Source organism: Vipera ursinii (genome assembly GCF_947247035.1).
Source record: "Vipera ursinii genome assembly, chromosome: 1".
Lineage (NCBI taxonomy): Eukaryota > Metazoa > Chordata > Lepidosauria > Squamata > Viperidae > Vipera > Vipera ursinii.
Genome location: NC_139512.1, coordinates 23287942 through 23308366, shown reverse-complemented (window position 1 = coordinate 23308366; position 20425 = coordinate 23287942). Strand labels below are relative to the sequence as shown.

At 44.0% G+C, this 20425-nt stretch overlaps 1 protein-coding gene across 2 annotated transcripts in view; it reads left to right on the top strand.

Moving 5' to 3' along the window:
• Window positions 1-20425, top strand: part of GNG2 (G protein subunit gamma 2) — a 432181-nt gene that overhangs the window by 172283 nt on the left and 239473 nt on the right. The gene's annotated exons all lie outside the window — the stretch shown is intronic.

Genomic DNA, 20425 nt, shown 5'->3' with positions numbered 1-20425 from the left:
CAAGCAGGAAATGAATTCCAAAGAGCTAATATGGTCTAGTCTGGTAGATTTGCTTTCTAACTGGAGGTTCCATCACCCTTCCCCCTGTATATTCACCTGCTCTTGTTTGAAAGACATTGCCACTTTAATGTCTCCTGAAAGCTCTCCTTGCAGAAGATCATGCAAATCAATTTTGTTTTGCTTTGAGAACTTTATTTCTATAGGGAGTCATAGCTGTAATTTAATTTTAATTTTAAAAAAGAAGACAGAAGGAGAAAATGGCCTTTCATACATATGCATTTAAAATACAGGTAGTTCTCCACTTACAACAGTTCATTTAATGACTGCAATTACAACGGCACTGAAAAAAATGACTTAGGACCATTTTTCACACTTAATGACCACTGCGGCATCCCCATGGTCATGAGATCAAAATTCAGACGCTTGGCAGCTGACTCGTACTTATGACCGTCACAGTGTCCCAGGGCCATGTGTTCACATTTTGAGACCTTCTGACAAAAAAACAACAACAAAAACAATGGGGAAGCCAGATTCACTGAACAACCGTGTTACTAACTTAGGAACTGCAGTGATTCACTCAACAACTGTGGCAAGAAAGGTTGTAAAATGGGGCAAAAATCACTTAGCGACAGAAATTTGCCCAATTGTGGTTGTAAGTCAAGGACTACCTGTATTTCTCTTTTTTATCATAGTGTAAAAGTAAAGAGGTAAGAAATGAACATTGCTTACAAGAGACTGAAATATAGTTAAAACAATGTTAACACAAAGCAAGGGAGAAATGAGAAAGATGCAGCTGGTGAAGGAAGTGGGGGCCAAATGAAGCTTCGCATGAGGGTTGTTTTCATCTTCATCCCGGGTCTATTCGGATATTCCATCTCTTTCTATGGGGGGTGAATTATTACCCCCCGTAGATAGGGCTCGCAACTTGGGAGTCCTCCTAGATTCGCGGCTTACCTTGGAAGATCACATGGTGGCTGTGACTAGGGGGGCTTTCGCCCAGGTTCGCCTGGTGCGCCAGTTGCGGCCCTATCTAAGCCGGGATGATTTATGCACGGTCACTCACGCGCTCGTGACCTCTCGTCTAGACTACTGCAACGCTCTCTACATGGGGCTTCCCTTGAGGACCACCCGGAGGCTCCAACTGGTACAGAATGCAGCCGCGAGAGTTGTGTTGGGAGTCTCCCGATACTCCCATGTGACACCTCTGCTCCGTGAGCTGCATTGGTTGCCAGTTGTCTTCCGGGTGAGATTCAAGGTGCTAGTAATGGTGTTCAAATCCCTCCATGGCATGGGGCCGGAGTACCTCAGGGAACATCTGCTGCCGGCATCAAGCTCCCTGCGCCCTGTGCGTTCCCACAGAGAGGGCCTCCTCAGGGTGCCACCGGTCAGAGAATGCCGACTGGTGGCCCCCAGGGGGAGATCCTTCTCTGTGGGCGCCCCGGAGCTATGGAACCAGTTACCGGTTGAGCTCCGGACGGCGCCCGATCTGCGCTCCTTTCGCCGCGATCTGAAAACATACTTGTTCGAGCAAGCCGGCCTGGCCTGAGGGGGGATTGGTGGGGTTTTTTATCATTTTTATTGGGGTTTTTACTATGTATCAATTGTATTTTAATCGGGCATGTATTTAATTATCTTTTAGTTTTTGTAAATTTCTGTGTTTTATTCTTGCCCTGTATACCGCCCTGAGTCCTTCGGGAGAAGGGCGGTATAGAAATATTAATAAATTAAATTAAATTAAAAATCTTAGGAGTAACCCCAGGGAGGCATCTTGGAAGATGAACCTCCACAGCAGTGTTTCCTCAACCTTGGCAATTTTAAGATGAGTGGACTTCAGCTTCCAGTATTCATGGCTGCCTGGGAAATTCTGGGTGTCCACCCATCTGAAAGTTGCCAAGGTTGAGAAACATCGCTCTACAGGCAAAAGAGCCTCACCTCTATATTAACCTCCAGGCAGACTGCAGCAAGACAAATCCTCCTCAAGAAGTTAAGCCCACACTCCCTACCGCCTGAAAGGCTATTTTAAAAAGTTAAGTCTTTGAAGTGCACAAATTGGCAGCCTTGCAGCTCTTTAAACAGAGGGAATATCAAGTACGTTGCTTACAAATTGGCCAGCCGAGTATTAATTAGGATCTGTCAGTAGATCCAAAAAATCAAAGTGGCACAATCGTGTGGCACATAAAAAAAGAAGCAGGGCTTTGATCCCACGCCATCTTGACATTTTCAAGCTCCCTTTCAAAGATCACTTAAAGTTCCCTATGCTTGTGTATTACAGAATACAGAATATCAGATTTGAAGGGAACTTAGAGGTCTTCTAGTCCAACCCCCTGCTCAAGCAGGAGATCCTGTAGCATTACGGACAAGTGGTTCTCCAATCTCTTCTTAAAAACCTCCACAACTTCTGAAGGCAAGCCATTCCACTGTTCCGATGGTCAAGAAATTTCTCCTTAGTTCTAGGTTGCTTCTCTCTTTGGTTAGTTTCCATCCATTCTTGTCCTGCCTTCAGGTGCTTTGGAGAATAGCTTGACTCCCTCTTCTTTGTGGCAGCTCTTCACATATTGGAAGACAGCTATCATGTCACTCCTGGTCCTTCTCTTCATTTTGATTGACTAGAAAACATCTTGGGACCCTAACTCCTACAGAAAATATAGGACTTACGTATTAAAACTCCTGAAAGCTCTTTGTAACTTTTGCAACAAGGCTAGATTAGCCAGCCAACAGCATTATTTCATTCTTTCTAGCCTGGTTTGTAAGTGACAATGGCGCCCTCCAGTGAACACAGAAGTTGATTCCTCCGCTCCCGCTGCCTTTTTACCTTTTCGATTCATTTTTAAAATTTCTTTCTTTTATTGGGCAAAGGAGAGCACTAGTTTGGTGTTATGGTTAAAAAGCACTGGTTTGGACACCATGACGTCTAATATTACCTTAGTTATGAAGCCAACTGGATGACTTTGGGCCCCTACGTAGGAACCAACCGCAAACCACTTCTGAAAATGTTCCAAGAAAACTGCGGGGGCTTGTCTAGATGGTTGCCAGGAGTCAACACTGACTCAAAGGTGGGAGAGGGAGGCTGGAGGAGGGAGGAGGGGGAAGGGGGAGGGAGGAACAGGAAGGCAGAAGAGAGGAGGGGGAAGGGGAGAGGGGAGGGGAAGGAAGGAAGGGGGAGGGGGAGGAGGAGAAGTCTCTCAAGAACCGTTTCCAATTTTAAAATTAAGGAGGACTCCAAAACAATGATCCTTTATTTCAGAAAGCTGTCCTTTAAGCTTGTTGATTTTTTGAAAATTCACTTTTGCCCTTTATTTTATTTCATTTTTTTCTTTGTCTCTTCTCAAAAAAAGTCTTCAAAGCTTTAACAAGCCTTTTTTGTTAAATTCAAAATAGGAAAATTATCCAGGTCGCTCTGGTTTGTTATTTGTATATGCCTTTTAAATGTTATCAGCCAGTTTCTTGTGTGTGTCCACTATAACATTTTTTCCATATCATTCTTATAGCCTATCATTTTTAAGTCCGCTTTCAGATCAGTCTCAGTCTTGTAAGGTAAAACTTGTTCCTCTTCCTTTTAAACACCATTTATCTAGTGGCAGACACTCTTAAAATTAATGTCCAGGTCCATTCTTAAAAATATGACTCCATATGTGCACTTTTAAAATAATTTGGCTCATTCTGCATTAGTAAGACATATTTAACGTGTTCTTTAATTGTAATTTTTAGTTCCTTCTAATTCCCTCTAGTGTCCAACTGCTAAAGACTCATCCTATCATTGTTTCCCCCCCCCGCCAAAAAAGAAGAAGAATTCAAATCAAAAGTATTTTCCCATGGGAATGATTCTTATATTTAATTTCCAAATCTTATTTTGAACCCATATGGCCCCTTAATCCATTTGTAACTTTCTAAAATCAAAGTTCTAACCACTCTTTTGTTATTTACTCTGTTGGAAGAAAAGTCTTCATCATGGTTTCATCCAAACTGGGAATAAACATGGCAACTGCTTTGGGAAGAAGGTTTTAGTTTTTTGAAGAGGTGAGCCAGACAGGAAGATGGTCTGGCAGAAAAAAAAGGGCTGAGCACATGTAGGGAGTGGGTAGTGAGGTCCATCCCCTCATTATGTCCTGAGTCATGTGGCAGAACCCGTGTGGCTGTGACAAAGTAGTCCCTGGCCAAAACATTTTGCTCCCCTCCAGGTTGAGCCCCGCTATTCCCCTTTCCAAGGCATTTCCTGGGGTTAGGGATGTATCCCCCATCTCGGTAGGGATGAAGGTTAAGCACCAAGGGAACCCCATCCCAGCTCTGATCTTCTTTTTGCCCCTGCTCACATTTCCACAAAAGGAAGCCTCGGGACATTCAGCAACAGGACTGTGCACAGCCCTACCATCCTCATCACTCATTCAGTCTCATTTCTGGTCAAGGAAAAACACAGCCTCTAAACTGGAGAATCTCAAGGAGGAAACAAAAACATTCAAAATTCCTTATTGCTTAGTTGGGATAGAGACTGTGAGATGGGTGAGAGGTTGCAGAGAAGGAATCCCTCCAGCCTCCTATGAGTTCTGGAAGTGGAAATACACACAGAGGGGCAGCTGTTGTGGCTTACACACACACTCGCACAGGCATCTGTGGAGGAGCACAGGATGACAGCAGCATGGAACCATCACAATGCAAACTCCCCGCTTTTGGTATGTGTGGTAAAGTTAGTTTACATGTCACCCACAAGCTGCCTCCTTGGGCCATACAATATTAGGAAGGCAGCTAATCTACTTCTTTTAAACTAAACGTAAACTTTGATTTATCTCATCGTAATGTTAGGTAAAGGTAAAGGTTCCCCCGCACATGCATGCTAGTCGTTTCCAACTCTAGGGGCCGGTGCTCATCTCCGTTTCAAAGCCGAAGAGCCAGCACTTGTCCGAGGACGTCGCCGTGGTCATGTGGCTGGCATGACTAGACACCAAAGGTGCACAGAACGCTGTTACCTTCCCTATTTTTCTACTTGCATTTTTACATGCTTTCAAACTGCTAGGTTGGCAGAAGCTGGGACGAGTAACAGGCGCTCACTCTGTTACGCGGCACTCGGGATTCAACCCGTCAAACTGCCGACCTTCTGACAACAAGCTCAGCGTCCTAACCCACTGAGCCACCGCGTCCCTTATATTGTAATGTTAAATCACATTAATATTAATTTGTATAAATATATGTTGTTTGAACCATGGTTAGGCAATCAGTTGTCTACAGGCACCTTTGGAGTGATCAGCCTGGCAATTGTGAGCAGGTTTATTCATTTTTCGTAACATGTATAAACTTCTGGAGTCAGAAGCAAAAATGGCCTATTGCTCCTCTCTTGCAGAAAATAATGTTGCAGTTCAACATTTTCTCAGTAGATGGCAGTATGGTATTGCTGAATTCAGGAAGGTTTACCCAACTACCTCCTATGTAGTATCCCTTAATTCTCAAGGTCTCTCTCCAGAACGATTTTAATACGGAATAAAGGTCAGAAACCTTCTTGAACCAGGGGCGCCCAAGCCAAAAGTTTTGTTCCAAAACTGAGCAAGGCTCAGCTAAGCTTGTAAGCGGCCCTGAGTCTTCAAAGAAGGGCAGGATATAAATGGAATTAAAATAAATAAAAATAAAGGCTAAGATCCATGCTGGAAAGAATTAAGCACTGAATGGGTGCCTCAGGCACCTGCAAGCACCCTGCCTCTTTTCCCCCAAAAGGTTATGCTTTAGTATTTCTTTACTCATTCCAAGGACTCTGGAGGCCATGAAAACAAGCTGGGGTTGTGGTGAGGTGGAACCCCATGGTTCCATTATTATTATTATTATTATTATTATTATTATTATTATTATTATTATTATTATTATTATTATTATTATTATTATTATTATTATTATTATTATTATTATTATTATTATTATTATTATTGCTTCTTTGTCTGCTTCAACTGGGCACAGTGGCTGTAGTAATGAGAGGGGCCATCTAACACATTGGAATTAAATAGGGCTGGTTAGGATTATGGAAGCTCTATTCCAACAACATCTAAGATTGCTAAATGGAAGACATGCTTGCATGTAAGAGGAGAAGTTTGTGAGTGAACAGTCTGAAGAGGCTGTTCCATCACAGGATAAGATGCAACAGCCATAGAGTCACTTGCTTAAAATGGGCAGCTATAGAAAATGAATGAATAAATGAATGACACAGTTTGTTCGATTCAAGCATAAGATGTTTTGTGAACCTATGCTGCTGGTAAGCCATGGGTTAGCCTTTATCTAATTTTTAGTCCAACATCCTAGTGATTTTGACATCGCAGTCATCCAGGTCAGGGTTGTCCCAAAGATGTTTTTTTCAAAAGGCAACTCAGAGAGCTAATGACTAGATGACTGCAAAGAATATAAATCCTTCCATTCCTCACCAGTCAGTTAGAATTGAAGAAGCTTCTTGCATGAGAAGAGAAACATTTTCAAAGAAAAAAACACAAAGGAAGTACAGTTGACTTTTGGGGGGGAAAAGTATCTTTGGGGTAGTCACTTTCACCTTTTTTGTCTCCAGCTACTAATGTTCAACCAGGTCTGTTTCATTAAATGTTACTTGAAGTTTATTTGGATGAAAATGTTGTAAGAATCCAGTTGGTAATTCTTGGTTTGTGGTTTACAGTATTGCACGAACATAGGTTTATCTCCATTTTTTTGCCAATATCCTGTCACTTTGTCTTTTTTCACCCTCAGCTGTTATTATTAGATTAATTCAGCTCTGTTTCCTTGAATGCTGATATAAATAGTTTCACTTTTTATACAATACACCACAACCTATCTTTAAGTAGCTCTTGGGTAATTACTCATCTAGATGCTAATCTAGGCTTATGCATTATGTTTATATGCATTTTTATTGATTTTTATGAACTTATTTATATATGGGGATTATATTTTTCTTTGGAATGTGCTTACATTGATATATGATAAACCATTCATTCAATAGAGTTTTTGTGGTTTAATCAACAAATCGTAATTGAAACATAGCCTATGCCAGGGCTTTTCAACCAGTGGTACAGGTACCACCTGTGGTACATTGGCACCTGGCAGGTGGTATGTGACCATCCTAGAAAAGTGGTAGCAGGGGAGGGGAATGAACTGAACCAGTGGCAGCACCGCACAAGCCTGAGCGAGAGATAGCTGGAGCTGCAGGGCTGTCAGGGCTCAGTGAGAGCACCAGGATCAGCGCCAGGCTCCAGCTGGAGCTCGGCACTGATCCTGGTGCTTCTGCTGAGCCCAGAAGCACCGATCAGCTGGAATGTTGCAGCATCTCCAGAGTCTTGTGATTTACATTCAGATGCTTGGCAACTGATTCATATTTATGACAGTCACAGTGTCCCAGGATCATGTGAAGTGACCAAAACCTGCTGCAACCACCCAGCAGACGGGAGGGGGGAATAAAAACCAAACAATCCCCCCCACCCAACCCCACTTTCATGTTTCTGTCTTTGGGGCCTCTCATTCATGGGCCTCATGTCCTGACCCTAAAATTCCTAGAAGGCTACATGAGGAACCTTATCAAAGAACATGGACCATTCTGAAGGAGAGCAGCATTGGAAACAAGGCTGGACCTTCTTCCTATTGTAAACAGATCCATTGTTGTTGTTGTTAGTTGCGAAGTTGTGTCCGACCCATCGCGACCCCCGTGGACAACGTTCCTCCAACTCCCCTCTTCTTGTTGCAGATAAATTAACTAGAAAATTTTGCATGCTTAAATATCAGCCTTATCAGTTAGGGACAGAAGGGCTATAGTGTTTTAGTCAGGACTTTTTTTCTCATAGAATGCCCAGAACGGAGTTCCGGCACCTTTTTTGGATGGAACCTTGTAGGGTAGGCAAGGCGGGTTGTATGACATGTGTGAGTTCCGGCACCTTTTTCTTTTACAAAAAAAGCACTGGTTTTAGTAATGAACTCACCTTCTGAGAAGACCATCCTCACTCAGGGAAGCGCGAATACTTTGTTGTTTGCTGCCTATCGCTTACTAATGATCGTGTGTCTTTGTTTTCACAAAATGTATAAAAGCCATGCTAATTTTTTGTATTGGGGCAATCTCGATTTGTCCCGAGTAGCCCCGAGACCACAAGTCTTTGCTCTGTACAGAATAAACAGGTTGCAATCTCCCACCTTGTGCGATTATTGGCTACTTCGCACCAGGGAAGAATAATTTTCAGCATTTGGCAGGGCCAGTTCACAGTTTGTCCATCACTAACAAATATACCCTGAGAGATTCTAAGGCGCGGTTATTCTGCTTCTCTGTCCCTGTTTCCTAGCTAGCTCCGGGTTGTGCTGCCTCTAGTTACACATACACACTTTCTGGAATGTGCTCCCTCCTTCCTGGAAAACTGCTACTTCACTACTACATCACACCTGATCCACTCCCAGGCGCCCTCCCTCACAGTCATTAAATGAATCGTTCAGCGAGAACTATCTATACTTTGCTGCTTCCACACTAATAGTCTTCTACCAGCATCTCCCGCTGACTCTGAATTAAGAAGAAAGCTTTAATGTTTAGTACCCTACTCCCTTGGCAAGAATTTTTGGCCATCTGGAAGAAAGAGGGATCCTATAAGGGATAGAAGATGACTTGCTTGTTCTTGGAACTAACAGAGTCCTGGAAAACACAGATCAGAGTTGGATGAGTGTCTACTGGCTCGGTACATAACTGAGGCCCCCGTACCAATACCCCAGAACCCCAGCACCTGTAGCTAATTTCTGGTGAGGTTAAGCCTAAGGCACCTTGAGGGCCTCCTCAGGGTGCCGTCGGCCAGACAATGTCGGCTGGCGACCACCAGGGGGAGGGCCTTCTCTGTGGGAGCGCCAGCCCTTTGGAACCAACTCCCCCTTGAGCTTCGGATGGCCCCGGACCTCCGGTCCTTCCGCCGCGACCTCAAAACTTTTCTCTTCCATCAGGCTGACCTGGATTGATGATGGGTTTTTAAATATGTTTTAATTTTTAAATTTTTAACTGTGTAGTTAATTTATTTTGGGGCTGTTATTTAATTCTTTTTTAATTTTTGTACTGTTGTTTTTTATTGTTGTTAGCCGCCCTGAGTCCTTCGGGAGATAGGGCGGCATATAAGTCCCAAAAATAAATAAATAAATAAATAAATAAAAAGCTGATGTCAGAGCTTTTGAGCATAAGAGAGTGCTGAAAGGATACTGAGTTAATATTAAGTAGCTGCCGCTCCCATTTTAAAAAGAACAAATAAAATGATCCTAATATTACAATGGATGTTAGCAGACACTGTGTAAACAAAAGATATGAAAAAACAACAGTTAGGAAAGTCTCACCTCTATCCAAATTACATCTGGAAAACACTGGAGGCTTTTAAGAAAAGATTGGACAACCATTTGTCTGAAATGGTATAGGGTTTCCTTCTTGAGGAAGGGGTTGGACTAGAAGACCTCTAAGATCCCTTGCAACTCTGCTATTCTCTTATTCTGTTATTCTAAAGATAAGCTTGACAGAGAGAAACAGAAAGTTTCCCTTTTTTGTTTCTTAAGCCAGACGCTCTTAGCAAACTCTATGCCAGGTGAGATGTCACGGGCTGTTTCTAACTTCCCCTTTATTTGTCTTTCTCCCATTGTCCTACTGTAGCAGCTGGTCAAAGCAGCTCATAACTGTCAAATGATTAGGCAGTCTCCAATCCAAAAATATAGTTGGGCTCCTTAATATGTTACATCACAAACTACCCAACTTTATTTTAGCCTAGTTTAGTCCATTTGTCCCCCTCTCGGAACTATGCCCACCGGGCTTCCAGGTATTTCACCAGCCACAGGCCCAGGGCAGGGACGGGGGTGGTGGTGGCGATTATTATTAGGGAGAGTCTTTGTCCGCGAGTGGCCACTGTCCCTCAGATAGGCGGGTGTGAGTCTCTCCTTTTGAAGTGGGGACCTGGAGTTCAGTTGGGCCTCTCCCAGCTGCGTGTCATCGGCCCTGCCCAAGCTCCTCGACGTCTTGCCCAGGTTGGCGATTGAGTTCCCCAGGCTTATAGTTCTGGGGGGATTTCAATCTGCCCTCTGCGGGTAAAGCATCTGAGTTGGCCCGGGAGTTCATGGCTTCCATGACAGCCATGGACCTGACTCAAATAATTCAAGACCCGACCCATAATGGAGGGCACACACTCGACCTGGTTTTTATCTCTGGGCAATGGATTAATGATCTGGGTAGGGGGGTTTTAACCATCCAACCCCTGTCATGGTCTGATCATTTTCTCCTCCGGCTAGACTTTCAGTACGCCACCCCCCGCCGCTGGGAGGTGGAACCGACCAGGTGGTTCCACCCCAGGCACCTGATGGACCCTGAGAGGTTCCAGACAGAGCTTGGGACATTCCCTGCTTCCCTTGCCCACGACTCTGCCAAGGCCATAGTAGCAGCCTGGGAGAGGGCTGCTGTTGGGGCCTTGGATCGAGTTGTGCCTTTGCAGCCTCTGACCTGGCACAGATCCCGGGTGGCCCCCTGGTTTACTGAGGGACTCCAAGAGATGAAGTGCCAGAAAAGACGCCTAGAGAGCTGTTGGAGGTCCAGAAGATCCGAATCTGACCGAACACAGCTAAGAACTTATCTTAAGTCTTACCTAGTGGCGATGGAAGCGGCAAAGCATGTTTACTTTTCCGATCTCATTGCATCTGCAGATAACCGCCCAGCTGCCCTGTTTAGAGTGACCCGCTCACTGCTTAACCAGCGACCGAGGGATGACCCCCTGCAGGATAGGACTGAGGAATTTGTACAGTATCTGCAGGACAAAATTGCTCAGATCCGGACTGGCTTGGACTCTGACTGGGTGGAATCCGGCGGAGTGGAGAGGGCAGGTCTTGGTTATACCATTTGGGGTGAGTTTGACCCTGTTTCTTTGGATGATGTGGACAGGATTATGCATAAACTGAGTGCTACAACTTGTTTATTGGACCCATGTCCCTCCTGGCTAGTTTTGGTCACCGGGGAGGTGACAGGGGGCTGGCTCCAGGCAGTTGTCAATGCTTCATTGATAGAGGGTGTCTTCCCCTCTGCCTTAAAAGAGGCGGTGGTGAGGCCCCTCCTCAAGAAGTCTGCTCTGGACCCAGCCTCATTGAATAATTATCGTCCTGTTTCCAACCTTCGCTTTGTAGCGAAGGTTGTTGTGGTGCGTCAGCTCCCACAATTCCTGGATGAAGCGGACTATCTGGACCTGTACCAGTCTGGTTTCAGGCCTGGTTACAGCATGGAAACGGCATTGGCCACACTGGTAGATGATCTCTGGCAAGCCCGGGACAGGGGTTGGTCCTCTGTCCTGGTCCTACTTGACCTCTCAGCGGCTTTTGATACCATCGACCATGGTATCCTGCTGAGGCAGCTCAAGGGGCTGGGAGTGGGAGGCACTGTTTTACGGTGGTTCTTCTCCTACCTCTCGGGCCATTCACAGTTTGTATTGGCAGGGGGGCAGAGATCTACCCCGAGGCCCCTTTCTTCTGGGGTACCTCAGGGGTTGGTTCTCTCCCCCCCTCCTGTTTAACATCTATATGAAGCTGCTGGGTGAGATCATCCGTGGCTTTGGGGTGAGGTATCACCAATATGCGGATGATACCCAGTTGTTCATCTCCACCCCAAGCCAACCCAGTGATGCCCTTGATGTGATGTCCTGGTGCCTGGAGGCAATGCGGGTCTGGATGGGAAGGAACAGACTCAGGCTGAACCCCTCCAAGACCGAGTGGCTGTGGATACCAGCATCTCGTATTGTCCAACATGTTCCATCTCTTTTGATGGGGGGGAGGTACTGCCCCCCTCAGAAAGAGCCCGCAACTTGGATGTTCTCCTGGATTCACGGCTTAACTTGGAAGATCATCTAACTGCTGTGACCAGGGGGGCCTTTGCACAGGTTCGCCTGGTGCGCCAGTTGTGCCCCTTTCTGGACCGAGATGCCCTATGCACAGTCACCCACGCCCTTGTCACTTCTCGCCTGGATTACTGTAATGCTCTCTACATGGGGCTGCCCTTGAAGTGCACCCGCAGGTGCTTATGGGAGGATCTCGATACTCCCATGTTACACCACTCCTACACGAGCTGCATTGGCTTCCGGTTGCCCTCTGGGTGCAATTCAAGGTGCTGGTAATTACCTTTAAAGCCCTACATGGCTTAGGCCTGGGGTACTTGCGAGACCACCTGCTGCCATTGTCAACCTCACATCGCCCGGTTCGCTCCCACAGAGTCGGCCTCCTCAGGGTTCCATCGGCTAAGCAATGCCGGTTGGCAACCCCCAGGGGGAGAGCCTTCTCTGTGGGCACGCTGACCCTCTGGAATGAACTGCCTCCGGAGCTGCGGACAGCCCCTGACCTTCGGTCCTTCCGCCATGACCTGAAGACATGGATGTTCCAACAAGTGGGCCTGGATTGACTATGGTTTTAAATTTGGCTTTTATTGGGTTAAATTGTCATTTATTTATTACATCCATTGTTTACTTCTTTTTTAAATTTTGTACTTTATGTTTTTTTAATTTTTTATTGTTGTGAGCCGCCCTGAGTCCTTGGGAAGAAGGGCGGCATATAAATTTAATAAATCTAAATCTAAATCTTTAAGCTCCATATTTGAGAAAACTGCTTCCAGATGAATTGGACCTCGTGTTTCAACTGCAATGGTCAATGGCCATGGGAGTTGTAATCTACCCATCTGGAAAATATTTTAAAGCCTATGCTCTTCTTGCCTGGTGCAATAAACCTTTTGTTAATTGTGTTGTCCTTGTCCAGATGTGAGAGAAGGGTTTACTGCTTCATTTATTATGTAAATTGTTGTTTTCAATTATGCATATAGGAACTTTATCATGGTACCAATCTAGTTTGATGTCCGTTATTTTCTGTATTATGTTATGAGTAAAATCATTTGAGCTTAATCTGTCCAATAAAATCTATCATTTAAGCTTTTGGGTGGACCTCCCATTCTTTTGTTTTTACATGTTGCAGATGGTATAACATCCAAAATTGGTGACATGTGCTTAAAGCCATGGAGGACACTGTGACATTAAATCAAATTGGGGGGTTAGGGGGGAGAAGGAAGGAAGGAAGGAAGGAAGGAAGGAAGGAAGGAAGGAAGGAAGGAAGGAAGGAAGGAAGGAAGGAAGGAAGGAAGGAAGGAAGGAAGGAAAGATCATGAGAAACCAGCCAGTTAGTAACTTTTTGCTAAACGTGGCCCCTCAGCAAGTATATTTACTTGTCATGGAGAAGAATATGGAGATTGTCATTAAAAGTAGTCGTTGACTTACAAAAGTTTGTTTAGGACCATTCAAAGTTACAGTGGCACTGGAAAAAGTGACTTATGACCAATTTTCACACTTATGACCATTGTAGCATCCCCATGGTCATGTGATCAAAATTCAGATGCTCGGCAACTGATTCATAAATATGATGGTTGCAGTGTCTCAGGGTCATGTGATCACTCTTTGCAACCTTCTGGCAAACAAAATCAATGGGAAACCCAGACTGACTTAACAACCATGTTACTAATTTAGCACCTTCAATGGTTCACTTAACAACTGTGACAAGAAAGATCGTAAAATGGGGCAAAACTCACTTAACAAATGCCTCACTTAGCAACAGAAATTTGGGGCTCAATTGTGGTTGTAAATCAAGGACTAGCTATATTGTAATTTTCGTAAAATATTTATTGTTCTCTTTGATTAGGATAGAATCTGGTGGATTATTTCTCTCCCCATCCACCTCACAAGAATAACTGTTTTATACAGTGCTTTTTTGGTAAAAGAAAAAGGTGCCGGAACTCACACATGTCATACAACCCGCCTTGCCTACCCTACAAGGTTCCATCCAAAAAAGGGGCCGGAACTCCGTTCTGAGCGTTCTATGAGAAAAAAAGCCCTGGTTTTATAACTACTGTAATTCCCAAATTGTATAAATTAGAACGCCTGAATACGAACCCAACAAAGAGCATGCTTCCTTCTCCCCTTCTGCTTCTGCCATGACCGTCAACTTCACATCCAACAGGATCAGATAATCACCCAATTCAAAAACAGCAAAACAAGATTACCTGATAGAGATAGAAGATTACTAGCAAGATTCCTACTGACAAAATAGCTTGCTATTATAAACTCTAAAAAAAAGTGTAAGGAAGCCCATATAAACAGAAAGGATTGTAGAGATAAAGAGGGTGACCTTGATAAACATAGGGGAGATCTGTTACCAAGGCAATGAAGAGAGAAACATTACAGAAGCCCAGAAGACAGAGGAGGGGGGGATGAAAAAGTCACACACACACACCAAAATTCACATGAAGATAAAAGAGGGAGGAGGTGAAGTACACTTAGACCAGGGGTCTTCAAACTTGGCCTTTTTATGACTTGTGGACTTCAACTCCCAGAATTCCTCAGCCAGGCACGCTGGCTGAGAAATTCTGGGAGTTGAAGTCCACAAGTCATAAAAGGGTCAAGTTTGAAGACCCGTGATTTAGACTTACAAGATCCTGTTATTATAACCAATCTAATTAAAAGTAGTTTCCGGCACATGTGGCTCTTATTTCTTGGTCTGGTCTACCTTGTAGGCCAAGGGTGGATCTCATTCAAAGATGGATCCAGCCCTCCCATTAGTCAGAGAGAAGTGGCTACTGTATCTCAGTTAAGGGATGCTGGGGCAGGAAACGATATGCAATGGAGTCATTAGTCTGCATGGGTTTTTCAATGACCAGCACCTCTGTTCTCAGGTGCAGGGTGGAAAATGTCCACCCAGCAGTGCTGAAAGAAGACTCAGCTGCTCTTGCTTGGCTACCATACAAGGAACTGAGTATGGCTCATCTTCACCAGCAGCAGCAGAATGTTTTAAGCCAGCCCTGATGGCCTTTTCTGGAGGAACTTTTAATGTATTATATACAGCTAAATTTGGACTTTTAGAAAAACAACCCAAACAAATCTGAGTTTAATCTAGTATTTCTGCCTTCCTAAATCATTTTTGGTAGGGACAAAGGATTCTGCGTGGGCAGCTTGCTCTGAAATAATTTATGTACTCCTTCCTTTCAGTTTTGGTCCCTGATGTTTTAATTTTAAATGTTTCAGATGCTAGTTCTATCTATCTGTCTTTAGAGGGAGGTGTTGTTAAAAAAAAAATCCTGGAGTGGTTCATAGAGATAGAGCATCATTATGTACAGGTGTGGCCAGGTATAATTTTTACTTACAGTCAGAGACATCCATGAGGTGGTCAAAAAATTAAGGTTGCAATAGAATGATCATAGTCCCACCCATTTTATACATATTACATCACAATGTACATTAGCAAAGGGCAAGCTGGGACTTCAACTGTACACTCACAGCCGCCATCTTGACTGTCACCCCTAAGTTCAGAGACGACCCTGTGCAATCCAATCCTTTATTTGCTGACACCTAACAGACAGAATCTTGCCAAACTAAAGCTACAACTTTCTAACCTACTCAATATATCCTGAAAGATTCTAGGGTGGGACTACCCTGAACCTCTTCCCACCTTCCCCATCCAATTTGGGACTGCACAGTCCTTTTCTCCAGGCCCCTTTCTGGGAAAGCTCTGGGTTGCCAAAAGTCTCCTCCTCTGCACCTCCAAGTTCACGTTCCATCACATCAACTTCCTGTCTACTGGTTCTAATTCTTGTTTGTGCTGGCAATCGTGAGGAGTAATGCTGCTGTTCTTGTTTCAAAGGCAATTTTTAAAGATAACAATTGCCTGGGATACCCAATATGAAATTAGGTCAGATGGACCTGCTTCAAGGTCCTATTGATTAAGCAACAGTCATTGTGGAAAGTAAGGAAGATGACCTTGGTGAAAATATGCTGAAACCTAATGGTTACCATATTTAATTACCTACCATTACCTCAGCAAAAGGGGCTGAAATATTTTTCAAGTCCAGAATGTTGAGATAACATTCAGAAGCAGCTCAGGCAGAAAACTCCCTGATTCACGGGAGTATAATAAATGGGAGGAGGTATAGCATAGTCAAACTCTCAGGTTTCTGTTAACCTGAGAGTTAACAGAACGAAAGTAGTTTTAGTGTTCCTGTATGGTTGATTTCTTGGTCTGGTCTGGTCTATCTAGTGGGTCCAACAGAAGGCAGAGCTTCAGTTTCACTGTTGCTACCACCATCTTGATTCTTGACATCTTCTTCCACAGACATCCCTGCTCCAAAATTGTTCTTTACCTAAAAAGCAAAATCACATTTGGGCAAGTGAAAACCTGATTTCATTTATGAATGTCACATTGCTCCATCCCCTCCGGCCTTTGCTTGTTCCAAGTATGTAAAGTAAGGGACCCAGCTATTTAACGTCTACCTGTCTGGTGCTTGGCAGATGCATTGAACCCCAACTCCTCGAAAGGCCAGGCCCATTGAAGTCCAACATCTCCAGTGACACCAGCACAAGTAACTCACATCCAGTGACTGTCTTGTAACAATGCAGCCTGGCTGGGCAGGCTTTTAAGCTAGTGTCTTTCTATTATGTTGTGCTTCTTTTCCCACAGAGCATTTCTTCTCTTGCATGCAGTAGGGGTACCTGCATGGCTACCTCATTCTTTAACTTTGATCTGGGTCCAAAATGCTAAGTGTGTATGAAGCCTGCAGGAGTGTATCAACTGCCCAGAGTCACTTGCTAGTGAGATAGGTGGCATATACATTTAACAAACAAATAAATACATTTGCTTACATTTTTTTTCCAAGCCTTTGTTTATTATTTCACTTTTGCATCTGCTTACTTGCAGGAGAATTTTGGGAGTGTTTTTCACAAGAGAAATGCGAGCTACGCAGTTTAGAATGAGTGAATAAATGAATGGATGAAGCCTCTGGGGAAGTATAGTCCCAGAGCTGAGCTGTCAGATGTGTCTTTCCGAAAAGCTGGACTCTCTCAGCCAATGAAGGCCTTCAAAAACACGCCTGGCCAGTTCACTGCAGAAGAGAAACAGGCAAATTGCAACTAATGAAATCAGATTGTTTTATGCCGCTGTTAAATCCCAGGTCAGCTTAAATCAACATCAAACAGTTTGAATAAAATAATGATGGCGATGATAATAGTATATCATATTTGAGGGCTCAAAATAGACAGAGATGAAAAGGAGTATCTTAATAGCATTCTGTTTGTACTTTGCAGTTCTGGGGACAGAACAGAGATTCTGTCCTAGAACATCTGTTCTCAGGGTTTGTGTTCCTTGTAAAAGATCAGTTTTAGAAAGTCCATTCAGTGGGAAAGGAGGGAGGGAAAAGGGAAGGAGCCAAGAATGGAGAGAATTGAGTGTCTGCCAGAAGAATACAACATGCACAGTTCTTCTTTGCATTTTCAAAGTGTTTTGGATATATTACTTCAACAACTCTTTCAAAGTCTCTGTAAAGGAGGCCAGCCGTATTATCTCAATATTGTACGCTTGCTATCATCTGCCTGGAATCCTCCCAGAAAATATTCAGACCATAACACAATTGTTTGGAAGCTTCATTTTTTTTTAACTTAGAAGAAACTCAATGTACCATAAGAACAGCTGAACTCAAAGTTTCCTGAATTTTGTAAACCTGCATTATGTAAATTCCAGTGCAGAAAAGAAATGCAGCTATGCTGGGTCTTATGATGGGCAATGAAGAATTGATTGGATTAATGTAGCACATAATAAAAACAATAAAGTAGCAACAACAGTGCATTGCAAAATCTGCAAGAAGCACCACTTGCTTGCCAGCTAGAACTGCCAATAGCCACCCAGAGTAGCCTCACAGCGAGATGGCTAGCAAATAAATTTAACAAATAAATTAAGAACTGGTGAGACCACAAAATAGACAAAATAATAGAAAATGAGGCAAGCTAAGTATTCTGGCACTTCAGAATTCAAACAGATGAGCATTGCAGTCATGTGACCATGAGATGCTGCAAATAGACTTAAATGCTGTCCATTTGCTGAGTGCCAGAATGTGATCATATAAGTAAGGGGGGGGGGGAGCTGTTGGAACTTTGTCTCTAGGTTGTAAATAGCTTTTTCGGAGTCCATCGTAACTTTAAATATTCACTATGCAACTGGTTATATCTCAAGAACTACTTGTATTATTATTATTATTGATTTTAGAATAAGAGGCCAATGTATTTTATATCTGTATCTGTGCACACAAAAGTTGGAAGTTATTTTTCTCCCTTTCCCCTCTTTTTTCTTTTTCTTCACACTCTGCTTTTATTTATTTATTTATTATTTGGATTTGTATACCGCCCCTCTCCCGAAGGACTCGGGGCGGTGTACAGGGCAAGTAAAACACTATATACAACACCTAATGTATAAAAATTAAAACAAATTAAACAAGTAGCCCTGAACAATAAAATACATTCTAAAATTTAAAATTTAAAATTTGAAATCTAAAATCCCAGTCCCTCAGTCCAGGCCTGCAAGTTCGAATAGCCAAGTCTTCAGGTCGCGGCAGAAAGAGCGAAGGTTGGGAGCCATCCGGAGCTCAACAGGGAGCTGATTCCAGAGGGCAGGTGCGCCCACAGAGAATGCTCTCCCCCTCGGGGCCACCAATCGACATTCCCTGACCGACAGCACCCTGAGGAGGCCCTCTCTGTGGGAGCGCACGGGATGATGGGAAGTTAACGCTGGCAAAAGGTACTCCCGTAAGTAACCCGGACCCATGCCATTTAGGGCTTTATAGGTCATCACCAGCACCTTGAATCTCACCCGGAAAACAACTGGAAGCCAATGCAGCTCGCGGAGCAAGGTATTACATGGGAGTATCGGGAGACCCCCATCACAACTCACGCGGCCGCATTCTGCACCAGCTGGAGCCTCCAAGTGGTATTCAAGGGCATCCCCAAGTAGAAAACGTTGCAGTAGTCTATCCGAGAGGTCACGAGCGCATGAGTGACTGTGCGTAGGGCATCTCGGTCCAAGTAGGGCCGCAACTGGCACACCAGGTGAACCTGGGCAAAAGCCCCCCTGGTCACAGCTCCTATATGATCTTCAAAACTTAGCTGTGAATCAAGGAGGACACCCAAGTTGCGAGCCCTATCTACGGGGGGGGGGGTAACACCTCACCCTCTATAGATAAAGATGGAATAAAATGGACAACCCGAGATGCCGGTATGCACAGCCACTCGGTCTTGTCGGGATTTAGACAAAGCCTGTTCCTCCCCATCCAGACCCTCACCGCCTCTTTAATCTCTTTTTTCCCATAATCCCTCTTTTCCTCCTTTTTTATTTTTGCCTTTGCTGAAATTTAATAAACAGTTCGAAAAAATACTCTTCTTTTTGCCTAATCCTATCAGACTGAAATTGATCCTCCCTGCCCCAAACCAAGCCAGACTGGTGAGACCACACTTGGAATACTGTGTCCAATTCTGGCTACCACAATACAAAAAAGTTGATGAGAACCTGGAAAGAGTGCGGAGATCAACAACAAAGATGATTAGGGGTCCGGAGGCGATACTGTACGGTGAACGGTTGAGGGAACTAGGTATATCTAGCATAGCGAAGAGGGTTAGAGGGAATAGGATAGCAGTCTTCTAGTGCTTGAGGGGCTCTCACAGAGAAGAGTGGTGACCTATTCTCTAAAGCCCCTGAAGGCAGGACAAGAAGCAATGGGTGGAAGACCATTAAGGAGAGCTCAAACCTAAAATTAAGGAGAAATTTCCTGGCAGTGAGAACTGGCTTCCCCTCCAGGAATTGTGGGTGCTCCAACACTGGAGATTTTTAACAAGAAATTGGATAACCATTTCTCTGTAACAGTATATTAAGGCACGGGTGTCAAACTCGATCGCATCACATGACATATCGTGACGTATCGTGATGTTTTTTGCCTTCGCGGAGGCCGGGTGGGTGTGACGCATCCAGCCTGCATGCCGCCAGTTTGACACCCCTGATATAAGGTCCCTTCCAACTCTTTTTTTCTACATTATTCTATGCTATTTTGATCCATTTACGATGTTATCAACAGCAGAGTCTGGGAGAAAGGAAATCCTCAGAGTCAGTGGGCTGATTTTTGTCTTTCACCAAATTATTCCTTTTTTAAAAAAATTGCTGGTGTGAATAGAGACGCTGATTCCACAGATACGAATACATTCCACTGGCATGAGTACTGTACAGTAAAGATATTGATATAAGGATGTAACTGCAAGCACATTTTTAAATAATGACTTTAATCCTGCTGATGAAAGCATGTCTGACATCCAGCTGTAGCCAGCTATGTTCCTTAACTTGAATTGGATAGAAGCTAATGGCTCTTGGCATTTGCTGGCCAACAGCAACCTGTTGCTTTACATCCAAGGCCAATCAAGTCATTTCAGATGGCAAACAAGTCCTATCTGTTCTTGGGTATCCACAGAAGGACAGTCAAGGACAGCAAAATACACATAAAACAATAGCAAACTCACCCATTTGTCACCAAAGCCAACAAGGTTTGAGAATCCAGGTCAATTTCAGGAACAAATCTGTTTATTTTTGCTCCTGTCCATGCATT